General features: G+C 37.0%; 1 protein-coding gene across 4 annotated transcripts in view; it reads right to left on the bottom strand.

Moving 5' to 3' along the window:
• Slc44a5 (solute carrier family 44, member 5) overlaps positions 1-14134 on the bottom strand; it is a 355454-nt gene that overhangs the window by 278707 nt on the left and 62613 nt on the right. For 2 of the 4 annotated variants that reach the window (XM_013514353.1, XM_013514354.1), the window contains exon 1: positions 10070-10151. The exons of the other annotated variants lie outside the window; for them this stretch is intronic. The gene's annotated coding sequence lies outside the window, so the exon portion shown is untranslated. Of the gene's footprint in view, positions 1-10069; positions 10152-14134 lie in introns of those variants that run through there. 4 annotated transcript variants of the gene reach the window in all.

Raw genomic sequence — 14134 nt, 5'->3', positions numbered from 1 at the left:
TACCTAATCAGAATTGTGTGTGATAAATGCTTTGACTACATTATTTTTACTATTATTTTACTTGGGCTGATTGCGGTATTCAGGACTCTGCCATCTATTATCTTATTTAATTCTATTTGATCTTCACAACAACTCTATCAGTTATGTATGATTAAATGCATCTCTTATATGACAAGCTCAATCCTGAGATGAAAGGATTTGCTCAGTATCACATGATTAGGAAACTCTGAAGTCTCCACTGGAAGTCAGATCCAGGCCAATTGGAGAGAAACTTGGATCTGAATTACATAGTGACACTAGAGAGAAGGGAGAAGTTTTGTGGTGACTTTCACAGAAGTTCAACATTTACCATTGAAGTAAAACTCAATCTGAACTTGAATTAAATGAAATGGCATAACTAATTCCCCCAAAGCACTTGCAAATATATACTATCTTAACGGAGAAATCGTGTTTATCAAAATGCAATCATTGGATTTCTTGAATTCTGATTAGGTATTTTACTCATAGAGCTCATAATTTATAAAGTGTGGCTCTGTCCATAGCTTTATGCATTGGCACTAGGTGACATGTAAACCGCACGCCAGCATAACTTCAACACAAAACACACAGGAGCTGTAGAAGAATATATCAGGGTGCTATACTGTATCTAAAGCTTATTTTCAGTAATATATATATATATATATATATGAAATAAGAATATATATATTTTTGTATATCTAAGAGAATTCTAATTAGATATAAATTCCTAATTAAAGCTGGCAACAACTTGGCAATGAATGTTTTTCAGCCTTACAATTGCTACATGGCTAGAGGTAGCTAGCACTGGATCATTCTAATCCAACATACAAAAGGAAGCCCCAAAAGAGAAAATTATATCTTTACATTGGCTCTTCTCTTCATTGTGTGATGGGTATATTTTACTCTAATTTTACTCTAATTTTTAAACCAACATGACATAAAAGATCACCACACTCTCACTGTATATTCAAATCATACTGTTAATATGAAGTAAAATCCCATCTTTCCTGGTTGGCTATGATTTAGTATATCTCTTGTTTGCATTTAGTAGAATTAAAAATTACTAGCTAAGACTTGATAGCTCTATATTTCTTGGAGTCTAACCTGTATCCCTTTCAAAGCAGTTCTGTATTCTTATTTACTTGCTCTCAGTCAACACAGGTCTGTCCCGCCAAGAATCTGAGAGTAACAACAATTTTCAAAGCTGTGTTAGATCTCAAGACCAGTCAGTGCAGCTGTCATACGAGGCTGCTCTACGTGTGTGGAAGGACATGGTGTCTACAACAAAAACAAAAACATAATACACGGAATATGATCATCTCCTCTTTTCAGCCTCCTTCCCCTCTAATCTGATGTAATCTTTTTAATCTATCTTTTTCCTAAATTAAATTTTACTTGGAACAGGGTTATTTTGGTACATAGTTAGGTAGTTAGTATTTTCAAACACACATCATTGGAAAGCATACTGATTGTAGCAACTAAGCCGGGAATTTCAAACTATGCAGAGAGCAACAATAGACTTTTAAAAGTCCAATCATAAATAACAGTGAAATTTTTTGGTCAAAACACTACATTGATCTGTAACAACAAATCCAGGCCATATGTCCAGCATGATTTATATTTACCTGTTATAACTTAAAGAAAATATGATGTTTTAGTCCAGAAAGTATAACTTTATTTTCTCTGACTATATAAGTGTCTTTCAGGTACATGAATCCCACGGAAGGAGACAAAGTGATGAGGCATGATTAAAATCACCAAACAATGCTTTAAAAACAATTTTTAAAGGTCTAAAGTTATCTAATTTTCTAGTTATCATAGGGCCATTATGAAAAGCTCTTGGCTACTTCAAAACATTTGTATCAATCCAAAATCATCTATTTTTGCAAAGTTACTACCATTCCTTACATATATAAAATGTGTTTCCAAATCCTTTACCTAAAATGAGAGGTCCTGTGGACAGTAAGTAACGATTACGTTGTAGACTCCTTGAGGTCACAGTCTACAATTTTGTTCGTTTGTGTTGAGTAAATAAGTAAGTGAACGAGTGGAGGACTATAGGTTCTGTGCAAGACTATGACCAGGGCGGGTACTCTGTATGCTGATTCTCCTGTACGTTTTCAGCATTCCACACTGCTCAACATACAGTAGTCCCACAATGAGTTCTGTAAAATTGGCCCTTGGATTCTCTCTTCTTGCAAGCTGGGATGAGAGCTCTTGAGTAACTCTTTCTGTAAGATGGGGTACTGAAGCATACCATATGCGAGAAAATTTCAAGACCAATTTCAAAATGACTCTTAGCAGGTACATTCTAGAATATCTTCCCCATTACAAGTCTCTAAAATACCATTTCAGTTGGTGGGGTGAATCGACCATACTTGAAGAATCAGCCTATTTGTTAAAAGCTCTTCTTTCAAAATAATAGTGAATCTTGGGACGAAAGCCAGGAAACAAGAGGAGCAACACATCAGGAAAATTTCCTTATTCAGTTTAATCCCTTTTAAAATGAATCCACATGAAGAGCTGCTGTTCTGTCAGTGCCATCAGCTGGACTTTTCCATACTTTTCTTTCTATTTCAACCCATTTCTTTACATTTCTCTGCATTCTTTGAATCTACTACATAGGATGTGTGACAAGCTACTGTCAAAAAAAAAAAAGGCAGAAAAATGAAAGGGAGAAAAATGGCAACACACAAAGGGTAGGAGAAAAAGGAGCAGGCCAACAGAAGAGGATGTATGTTTGGTTAACTTTGACCTCAGAAAGATAGTGGATAACACAATCTGACCTGTACCCACAAGAAACAATCGCAGATACATAGAGGGCAAATCATTAAGAACAAGGTGAGAGCACATGAAAGAGGAGTGTAGGAAGAAAAACAAACAACAAAAAAAGGAAAAATTCAAAGGTAAAATTCAAAGATCTTCTCAAACACCAATGATTGTGGAGCCAACACATTTTTTTTTAAAGCTATTTTGAACAGTATCTTTTCCTGCTCCCAACTTCCCAGCAAGAGCTCCAAGTTGAGAGACAGCTCTCACTTTGCACTCCAGAGGGGCCCTTGACAGCTCAGGGGTCATTTTTGCTGTCCCATTTACTGGATTCCTCAAGATTTCCTGAGAATCTGAAAATGGTGGCAGTGAGAGCGATCATCAGAGCAAGGAGTACTGAGACTGCATTTACCTTCAGAAGCTGTGAATCCTACGTCCCAGTTCTATAGAGGGGTGTTGGAGGAATGTGTATCAAAGAAATTGACAGATCTTACCATAAATTCATATGCTTTCCCAAGTAAGCTCTCGTCACTTTAGACTTGAGGATGAATGTCACTTGTGGACAATTTAAATGCCAGGAAATGTTCAAATTTTCAATCAGTCTGGCATATCTATCTAGCAGAAAATTATGGAATCATTAAAAATACTACTCATTACCCAGTTTTAACAAAAAAATATAGAACTCTGCCATACGACTGCAATTGTTTCTAATACATACACGGTCCTATATTAAATGCATTTTTAGAGAAAATTACAGTACTTCCCCATTATATACTGAAAGCATCCTGTGCTTGTCATTTGTAGCTCTCACCCAAATGGTTCTGACCTTTTCCCCAGTATCCATTTGAGCTGTTCTGTCTTTTTATCTCATCATGGACAGTGGCTAGCACTAGGATAGATCCATACTAAGTACTCAACAAATGTTGTTAAAGAAAGTAATGAATAAAATCATTAAAAAGTAAATAGGAAAACACTGGAAGCAAGCACACAAAAATAACTAGGTATCTTCCCCCTTTGGAGTGATATGAGGATCATTTTAATTTTCTTCTTTTAAAAATTACATCAAAACTTCTAACGAGAATAACATGTATAATCACATATTATTGATGAAAGAGGTCAGTCCTGAAAACCACATATTTCATGACTGCATTTATATAAAAGGTCCACAGTCGAAGCAAATTGGCAGTGACAGACAGATTAGTAATTGTCTGGGGCTAGGAGTCGAGGGCAATAGGGAAGGAGAGTGAATGCTGATGAGATTTCTTGATGGTGAGATGAAAATGTCATAAAATTACATAATGGTAATGGTTTCACAACTCTGTAAACATACTAAAAAGTATTGAGGTGTATATTTTAAATGGGAGAATTTTATGAAACATAAATTATATTTCAATAAAGCTGCTTGAACTACTTTTAATGACATTAGTAAAAATTATTGTGCTTAGTTCATTTAAATCCACAAACAGGCCTCCAGGGCTGCAGCTCTGGATAGCTTCCTAAAACAGTATTTTTTTTTCTCATAACACCTTGACAAAATAAAATATAGATAATAAGTTAAGTACAAAGTGTGAGCAGCTTCATAAGATATATTCTTTGGTTTACATATTTTTGGATACCTTAAGTAGAAATTCTTCTGGATTGATTTCATTATTATTTGTACCACATATGAGTACATGTGCACACACATACATACATTTGTACATACATACACCACACACACACTTTTCTATAATAAAATGTAGTAAAACCTATTATATTTGAAAAATTTGAAAAAGATATAGCATTGCACAAACAGGCTCACAAATGAAGACATTACTACTTCTTTCTTCCTTTAGTGTACAAGTATCATCTCCTAAGTAATATATCTTCATCCTTCGATAACAACTCTCCAATTGCTCAGCAACTTTTCAAGTGTCATCCAAATTGTTCTAAATTTCTCCTGCCTTTTGTAGGATGCAAATGAGTAGGTAGAATTATCTAAGGAAGCAAGACATCTTTTTGAGTGGCCGAAGGAAAAGTCCCTAGCCAGGTGTCATTTTACTTTAGAAAAGAATTATAGAATAATCTGGATTTGATGAAAATTCCAAAGACTGAGGGTCGTGCTCCTGGTAGGACCAGCTTCATCATGAGGGGAAAAGGGTAGGGAGGTTCTGAAATGGCACAGGAACTGTATCAGTCAGCTTTCCCATTGCTGGGACACAATACACTGACAATTTAAAGGAAGTTTGGTGCATGGTTTCTGGGAACTCAGTCCATGGTCAGCTGTTTCTAAGCCAGAAACACCATGGCGCAAGAGGATGATAGAGCCAAGATGCTTATTTCTGGTGGAAAGAAAGTATCACAGTGCCAGAAAGGAAGGGACAAGGGACCACATATTGACCCCAAGACCATCTCTCTGTGACCAACCCAGACACACCCACAAGTGTGCTCAATCTATCTGCCAAGTGGATTCCAAAGCCAAATAAGTTGACACCTGACCCTAACTACCACAAGCACTGAAATCATAAAGATCAATTTCTAAAACATACCAGAAAACAGGCAGAGAGCCATTTTCATTATAGTTTGAATTGACTTTAATTTCACTTTTGGGGGGCAGTGTTAAGTGGTGAACCCACATCCTCAGCCCTTTTTGATTTTTCATTTTGAGACAGGTTCTCTTGAAGTCACTAAGTTGCCCAGGCTCGGGTCAGATTTGCAGTCCACCTACCTCAGCCTTTCTCAGTGCTGGAATGAGAGGTGTGTGCCATCACACCAGGTAATTTGGATATTTTAAGCAAAAGGCTCTCTTCATTTTCTAGAGTATATACTGCCCTATAAACTATAAGTGCAAGTTTAAATGATTATACTTAAAGGTCAATAATATAATATTGTTATGATGAAACACAGGAAGTTTCTAGAATCTCAGCTGGCAATTATAAGCTACAACAAGTCTCTTTACAACAGAAAATCATTTGGATCTAAAAAACTCATGAAATGAAGGACTAAGAAGCACAAGTTAAACTAGCTCTATGATAGCTAAATAAATGTCACTGCTCTTTTTATAGTGCACTTTAATACGTAATAAGAAAATGCATTATAGCAGGAAAAAGGGGACAGAAACAGAGAGAGGGACACAGAAAGAGTCTGAGACACAAAGAGAGATTGTGCTGTTACCATACATTATTTTCAAATATCCTCATTTACTGGAAAAGAAATCCTAACTCTGTCCTAGTCAAGAAAACACAGCTATATGTTCAAGTGTGCTTTGATAGGGAGAAAGGCCAAGGGTTTTTAAAATTATGACTCTGCCATACATCCCAGAGCCGAGTTGTCCTGACATAGGGTCGCAGGGGTTGAAACACAATAATATCCAAGCCATTAACAGAAAAGCTATCATAAACTCGAAATGTGAAATACGTATAGCCATAAACTCTGCTCAGCCTTTCACAAGGACACAAAAGTGAAAAGCATAAAAACAGAGACTAGAGAGAGCACCCTAATTTCAGACACCTCGGGCACCTTCTGCAATGTTGCACTGAAGCTGCAGGACGGCAGGCACATAATCATTCCTTTTAACACTGTTCACGTATGGGCTAGTTTAAAATGTAACAAAAGAAGAAAAGGTCTAAAAGCAGAGATTGCATGAGTGTGGGGTACAGCGGAGATGGCTCTGAAGTAGGCTGGCATTCCTTGTTCTGTAAAGCTGGGGAAAACCACACCTCCTCTGTGGGTCATTTTCTCTTCTGAAACGTGAGTGTCTATCCGACTTGCCTCTCGGTTGTTCTGTAATGGCCAAAGAGCTAATGCATTTTAAATACATTTCTAAAACCACAGAGTGCTGCAAAGCATAAAGTATAGTTCAAGTAAAGAACAGGATAAGACAAACCAGCCCTGAAGATCTGTAGTACCAGCTACTCCAGAGGCTGAGAGAGGAGTACCAAAATTCAAGAACAATCTGGAAGACCCTGTCTCAAAATTTAAAAAAAAATAAAAAGCCTGAAATGTACCTCAGTGGTAGAGCATTCCTGGGTTCACTTCCCAATAGAAAGGGAAAAATAGGTTAAGACAATAGAGGCTGACACAGCGGTACTGTACCATGCTGATGCTCAACCAACAGTGCTGAAATTTACTCACCCAGACTGTAGGAATTCTTTAGCATTTCATGCTTTGCTTGCTCAGAGAAGACAATTACATCAAAAACACTCAAGTCCACTATGGAAAGTGCTGTGAACTGCTACGGCCTGAACAGATGGATATCTCTGTAGGTTACTGCTGTCCTCTCCCTACAGCCTGGACTCCTCCATATTCTGATGAAAGTGTTGTGGCAGGTATGAAATTGGACTTTAGTCTGGAGGAAATGGAACCAAACTGTGCACACAGAACACACACGGCCAAGGATCTTCATTCAGCTAGTAGCATCCTTTTCTGGTGCTTGAATGCTGCTGACAAAATCATGAAGGAAAAGGAGATTTCTAAAGATCTGCCAAACCAAAAACAGAAGGAGCTGGAGGAGAAGGGGGACAATGACAGTGATCAGGGAAGTGTTAGTGGTGATGAGAGACACAAAGAGCTCAGACATGCTCCTGCTGAAGAACTCCAGAGACACTGTAGAGGAGCAGCTGAACCATCTGCAAAGATCCATTGCCTTGATTAAGCAAAAATGATTAAGAGGAGGAGGATGCTCAAGACTTTAGTATGGACCATATATAACAGGACCTGGCCATTCTGTAAGGGGTAGCTGTAACACTTTGCAGAACTTTTTCCATTAAAATGTTCTCTGTGTACAATGGAACAGTCTGTTATTGTATAAGTTATATGTTGTTACATGTATAAGCCCATTTTGATCATGTTCAACTCCTTTACCCCTTTGTCCCTCACCCTAGCCTCCTTCCCTATATCCAAAAAGTCTGCCTTGCTTCCTACCATCTCTTATTTATTTTATAAGTTTTGTGATATATCCTTGAAAGCTATCAAGCAGTTTAGAAAAAGAAAGACTAGCTTAAGAACAAACGAGAACTCACTGCATTTTGGATTCGGAGTGCTTTTTCTCTCCTGGTTTAGTATCGTCTGGAAGAAAAGTGATTCTGTCACTGCTTTCTGTTTCAAGAGCCTCCACAGTCAGCAATGTCTACTCTTTGGAGTGAGACAAACTTAGATAAAACTAGTTTTCGTCCAACCATGGCTCCTGAGATTCCTGCATTTAAGGTTCTAAGTAGAGTTTGAGGCAAACCTCCCCCTGTGGTGCTAGGAAAGAAGGATGCCATGCCAGATTCCTTCTGCCACCCATCATCACTACGGCCTTTACTGGCAGTGCTGGTGGATGAGCTCCAGCACTAGAATGTGTGAAAGACGCTCTCCCCACTCAGGAGTCCAATGCTATGGCTTGAAGCCTGTCCCCCAAACAAACTGAAACTACGCTAGTCAGGTCACATTCTACTTCAGAACTTGAAAATGTCTCTTATTCTGAGCAAACAGCTTTTGAGACAGAAGGAGAAAGGAATGATCATCACTTTATTTAAATAGTACTTCTTTCACTTTAGCGTGTCCTGGAGTCTGTTCGCCTCCTGCTCCATTCTTCCAAGTGCCAGTCATCAACATAAGAGAAAGTGGGGAAGATGGCCCTTTGAGGTGGAAGGAAGGACAATCAATCCCTCATCATTTGGTTCCCTTTTAAGCCTTACAAAGGCTCATTAACAGAAGTACTGATATCCCCAGTGCAAGATATGTATTGACTCCAGGCAGCCAACCCATGTACAAATGATTAAAAATAAATAAGAATTTCCTAGGTAACAAACAGTCATGAAATGACTGCCAAGAATTCCCCAGAGAAAAGCTTCTTTTTCCATCATTTTCCTGTTTAGCAATGGCCAGAGTATGACAATGTACCTTTTGGGCAGCAAAGCAAATAAGACTTTGGGGATACACAGACCTCAGTTAAATTCCTACTCAGTTGATTTTAGTCATGCAGTCTTGAATAAGTAATTTCTACCATTTCCAGTATGCTACATCAGCAATTCTTAAATCAAAAACTCATAGCTTTAGACAAATTACATAGATAAGGAGGAGGATGTTGTTGATAACCCCTGCACATTTTTTAAACCAGTGATTTACAACTGGTTTATACATCATGTCCCCTGCGGACATTTGGCAATATCTGCAAACACAATTGATTGTTACAACTGGAAGTGGGGTTGCTACTGGTGTCTAGTTGTTGTTAAATCATTCTACAATGCATAGGGAAACCCATTACAACAAAGGATTGTTTCTAGGACAAAATGTTAATAATGCCGGTGCTGAGAAACCCTTCACAGAAAGAACAAAATAATCAACATTGAAGGCATCTAAATATGTTGAGTTCAACTTTACAGTATAATGTTTTACTTTTTTAATGAAATTACAAGCAGGAAGATATGTAGACAAGTCATTACATATATATACCGTGATTCAGTTACTTTACTTTTAGGAATCCACTTTCATGAATGTACTCAAAGACTTACATAAAAGCAAATATGTTAAAAATTTAAAACAACAAATTGACAGTTTTAGGTTAGGTGATGGTAAGACAGATGACTATATAATTTGTCTTCCAAACTGGGATGATTCTGGGAGTAAATGGGGGATGCTTTAATAATTCTACCAAGAGCACAATCATAAATCAGGATGCCCCACCAAATCAAGGATACACGTTCTTTCCAATCATAAGGCAATAGGAAACTAAAGTATGCCACATTGTTAGTATGGAATGGTATGCAGTCAGAAAAAAGACAGTTTAAAGAATATTTAACAACACAGTAAAGTGATAATGATAATAGTATTAACTGCAAAAGACAGTATAAAATTTAGGGACCACATTTTGTAGAGTGTTACAGTAGTATCTGTATATACTTTGACAAAAGAATGTGAAGATATTTATTAAAATTTTAATATTGATTTCCCAGTTGTTGAGATTGTAGCTAATGTCTATTTTTTCTTTATAGACAAAATTGCCTAGAATTATTTTTAAAATTCTGAATGGACCCTGCTTCTTTAGGAAGAAATGTAATTTACTATCAGTTATATTAGAAAGTTATTCATCACAGAAGAATGCCAAATAATAAATATAGGAGAAGCACATGAATTTTTGAAAATCACAATTTATATAACTCCCAGTTAGATAATTGTTTCAGGCAAGGACCATCAATGGATTCTAAATCTCTAGTGAAAGATTGTTGGAATATTCACAATGTACCAAGATATTAGGATAAATTAGTCACTAATTACCACTAATTACAAGTGAATCAATTAGTTGCTAGTTACATAATACCTCAGGGTATGTTTTCTCCACTCAAAGCTACCCTTGTTTCTTTGTAGCTGGGCCCAGGGCCACCGCCAGACTTCTTCTAGTTGTACTTTATTTCCCTTTACAAGAAAGAGATCTGATGATCACCATATTAACAAAGTGATCAAATTTAACATGTTAGTGGAAAACTAGGCATTACATTCTTTCTGTTGTGATATAATATGAAATAAGGGTATCACCTATTCAATATTCTTCCAAAAATGGTTAGCATGAATTTAATCAAACCAGTAGACTTAATATTTAAGTTTACAGAAAATACAAGGAATACAAGAAGCAGGAAAATCACACCATTCAGAAGATACCAGAAAAATCCAGAAAGTGAAACATTCTACAATGCAACAGTCCTATGTCTTCAAAAAGTTAATGAAAGAAAAAAGAAAAACAAAGAGATCTCAAGGTTAAAAGATGTAAGAGAGATGTATTAACAGCCAAATGTAGTCTGTGAATCTTAAATTCCTGACTTTAACTATATATATATATACAATTTTTGGACAATTGGAGAAATTTGACTACAAATGAAATATAAATTGGTTATATTATAGTATGTGTGTATGCACATAGATATATAGGTATATAATTCTTTTAGATATGATGTTATTTTAACTATATAAGATATTATGGTGAATATCTGCAACTTATTTTCAATGTCCTCAGAAAAACATATGTATACATGTTAATTAACACAATATAAATATGTACAAATATTTAATGCTATAAATATGGCAAAATATGAAGAATCAAGGTAATGAGTATACAAGTATTTATACCATATGTCTTTCACTCTTGTGTATTTGAGAACTGTTTCAATATAAAAAGGAATAGAACAATGAAAAAGCTATGTCTAAAGTAATATATTGACACAGTACAATTATGTTTTAAGCACTATACTAAATGGCAGGCCCTGACTTGGCCCTTGTCTTTCCAAGACCAGATGTGTGACAGGTGGAGTTGGAGAATCTACAATTGTATCTCAAAGGGTGAGGCTTGCTTCTCCTCCACATGATTTCAGTCCAGCTCTATGAGTCCATTTCCATTGGTCTCCTCAGTACCTGTGACATACTTCAGCTGCCAGCCTTTCCAACACAGGTGCCACCTCATCTACCCTTCTCTGTCTCTGTAGTCCAAAAACAATGGGACAGAATAGAGCTCAACCCACAACTAGCTTCTAAACTGTGACAAAACCAGTTTGTGTGGATCATATACTTCCTAGTGTTCCCCTACCTTTCCTAGGCCATCTTGAGGTAAGGCTGGCCCCATGTAACAGGCTCAGGGAGAAAAGGTCTATGCCACTTCTGGGCCCACACTGAAAAGCTGCATAGCTGTCTCCATCCTTTTCTTCCTTTATCACAGCAACTTTCCAGACTAAGTGAGCCCAATGTTGTGGCTGCACAATGGAGGAAGATGTCCCATTCATATTATAGGCTGTGACATGAGCACAGAATTTGTATGATGATAAGCCAATGAGATTTCAGGCTTTGTCTATTGCAGCAGCAAGTGCTAATTACCCTAACACATTCAACATGTAAGGCAAAATCCAAGAGCCCTTTCAAAAAGTATTTTCTTTTGCTTCCGTTGCTTTTATTTTCATTCTATTTTTAATAATACCTAACCCTTATTGCATACTACAGACACAGTGATGTAATGATGGAGGTACTATTATCATTCCCATTTTGCCTATGAGGAAATGGGAGTTCAGAGAAGTAACTTGCCCATGATCATGCTGGATTCAAGTCAGTGCTTATCCAACTCTAAATCCCAAAATGTTATTCTATGCCAATTCCCAGGTAAATTATTCTTTAGAAAAATATGGAGAACTGTAGATCCCTACCAAATCCCTTTACACTGGCCTCAGAGTCAGGCCTAGGCTTACCCTTATCTCCCTGGAGCCTGCCCCAGACTGGTAAGCAGTTTACTTCTAGTGGCTACCGGCATAGTGTACTCTATGAACCAAAGGTCCTTTTACAGGAACAAGTCTCCCTTTCTTTCTGCCCATAAAACATGCACAGGGAAAATTTTTTGTTTTTGCTATAATGAGTTCATTTCTCATTACAGTGGGAAAATAGAGCTGAGGAAACAGGAAAACAAACAAATGTAAAAAATCATACCACTCTTAATGGAGCAGGCCCTAAGCTACATACACCACATTAAACTATATGAAATTGCCAGTACTCAATTGTTTTTGACTTACAAAAACAGTGATTCCGTATGCTTTAATTTAATGGATTTCTGTCCCTTCTGAGAGAGAAACAGGAATCCTTCTACTTTGGTATCCAGCTCACCCTTTCCTAAAAACCCTGTCTTTAATATGCAGTTTTGTATGTCTGAGGAGTCACCTTATACAAGAACAAGAGTATCTGACCACAGAGAAGGGGTGAGAGAGACAGAGACAGAGACAGAGAGACAGAGAGACTGGAAGTTCTTTTGTCATGACTTCTATTGTCCTCCTGAAGTTTTTCTTTGCTTTACTGATAAGGGCCAGATGTGTCAATCTCTCTCATGCAAACAATCAAGCACTAAAATGGCCTGCAACTGGGTGACTTGGAAACAAAATATACAAAACAACACTTTTTAAAATGGTTTTTTCAGCCTAATAATGAATTATGGGCCTTGAGGAACACTAATCCTAGAAGAAAACCTATCTGGCCCTACACGAGAATTCAAATTCCTTTCCCATGTATTGACCGGTAACATGTATAAGAAACAATTTTACTTCTTTCATTTTAAATTGATTTCTCTTTTTAGCAAAGCTGTACTTTCTGAGAGCACTGAGGCAAAGAATTCATTTAATTTTACTTTTGAAAATCAATGGCTCCAAGACCCTTTCAGTCAATGGATTACCCTTGCTATCCATTAGACACCTTTCTAGGCTGTTCACTGACCTTTTGTGTCTCATGTAATATTGGAGCACTTTCCGTTAGTCTTACATGAAATGTTTTTGTCATTTTCCACCTTTGCACTTTCTGTCTTTTTAAAACTCTCAACCTCACCCTGCAATTTCTCAGCTTCTCTTTTCATACTAGACAAGTATTATGTGTCTTTTGTGCCCTTAATTACATATTGTACTTCGGGGTTCATTCATGTTGGTCTTTTCTAATTCTACAGCTATCTTGACTGCTACACAGCAAGGCTTCTCCTCTCTGGGAGCACTATTTGTCTTTAAATTATTTTTTTCCTTCCAATTCTGAGAGCCACTGAATTTGTTTTCTATTAGCCCTTTCCACAAAATCTCAGGCTATCCACAATTGTGGTGATCAAGACCTATTCTTCAGAATCTTAATTACTTCCTTCTCAATGTGAACTTTCTGTACCCAGGTTAGAAAAAGAAACTACAATGACCAAAAGCAGAAAAAGACATATATGACAGGGGCTGTAAAGGCACTTTTTGGAGGAAGCAGCAAAAATATAAAAGTTTACCAAAAGTATGAGAAAGAGGAAATAAAGGGTGGTTTCTTAAAGAAATAAAGAATGAGAAATACTGAATTAAAGAAAAGTATAAGGACATCTTACAAAAGTTAAGAGTAAACAAATTTAATGTCTAGTGTGCCGAACACCAAAATACCAGCTATTAAGATGGCGCTGTTTGTTCAGTTACGGCTGCCATCTTGTCTTCAGTAAACTAATGCAGCAGTCCCTCTACTGGTCTCCCTCTCCCCAGTATTACCTCCCTCCAACTCCAGTATGCCACCAGAATCCTTGCCATAAAATCATATTTAATTATTTCCCTGCCAGGAAACCTTTCATTGGCTCCTGTTCCATCTGGAATAAAGCCCCAAAGCTTATAAAATCTTAATTATTTGGACCCCATTTACTTTTCATATTCACTTCTACCTACTTCTCTCTCTTTCCAGGCTCTGAGTGTTCTAAACAAAATATTTTTATGAACTTCCTCTGATCTTCTTATATGTTCCAAGAATGTTCTCTCCTGCCTCCACTGTTCTTGTTCTATTCTATTTAATTCTCACATAGACGCCTCATCTTACCTGACTCCTTAAGTAAAATTAACTACGTCCTTCTGCATACCACCATGCT

The sequence above is a fragment of the Chinchilla lanigera genome, unplaced genomic scaffold, assembly GCF_000276665.1.
Source record: "Chinchilla lanigera isolate Chin_1 unplaced genomic scaffold, ChiLan1.0 scaffold00022, whole genome shotgun sequence".
Classification (NCBI taxonomy): domain Eukaryota; kingdom Metazoa; phylum Chordata; class Mammalia; order Rodentia; family Chinchillidae; genus Chinchilla; species Chinchilla lanigera.
Note: the sequence above shows the minus strand (reverse complement) of the source record. Positions and strands in the feature narration are given on the sequence as shown.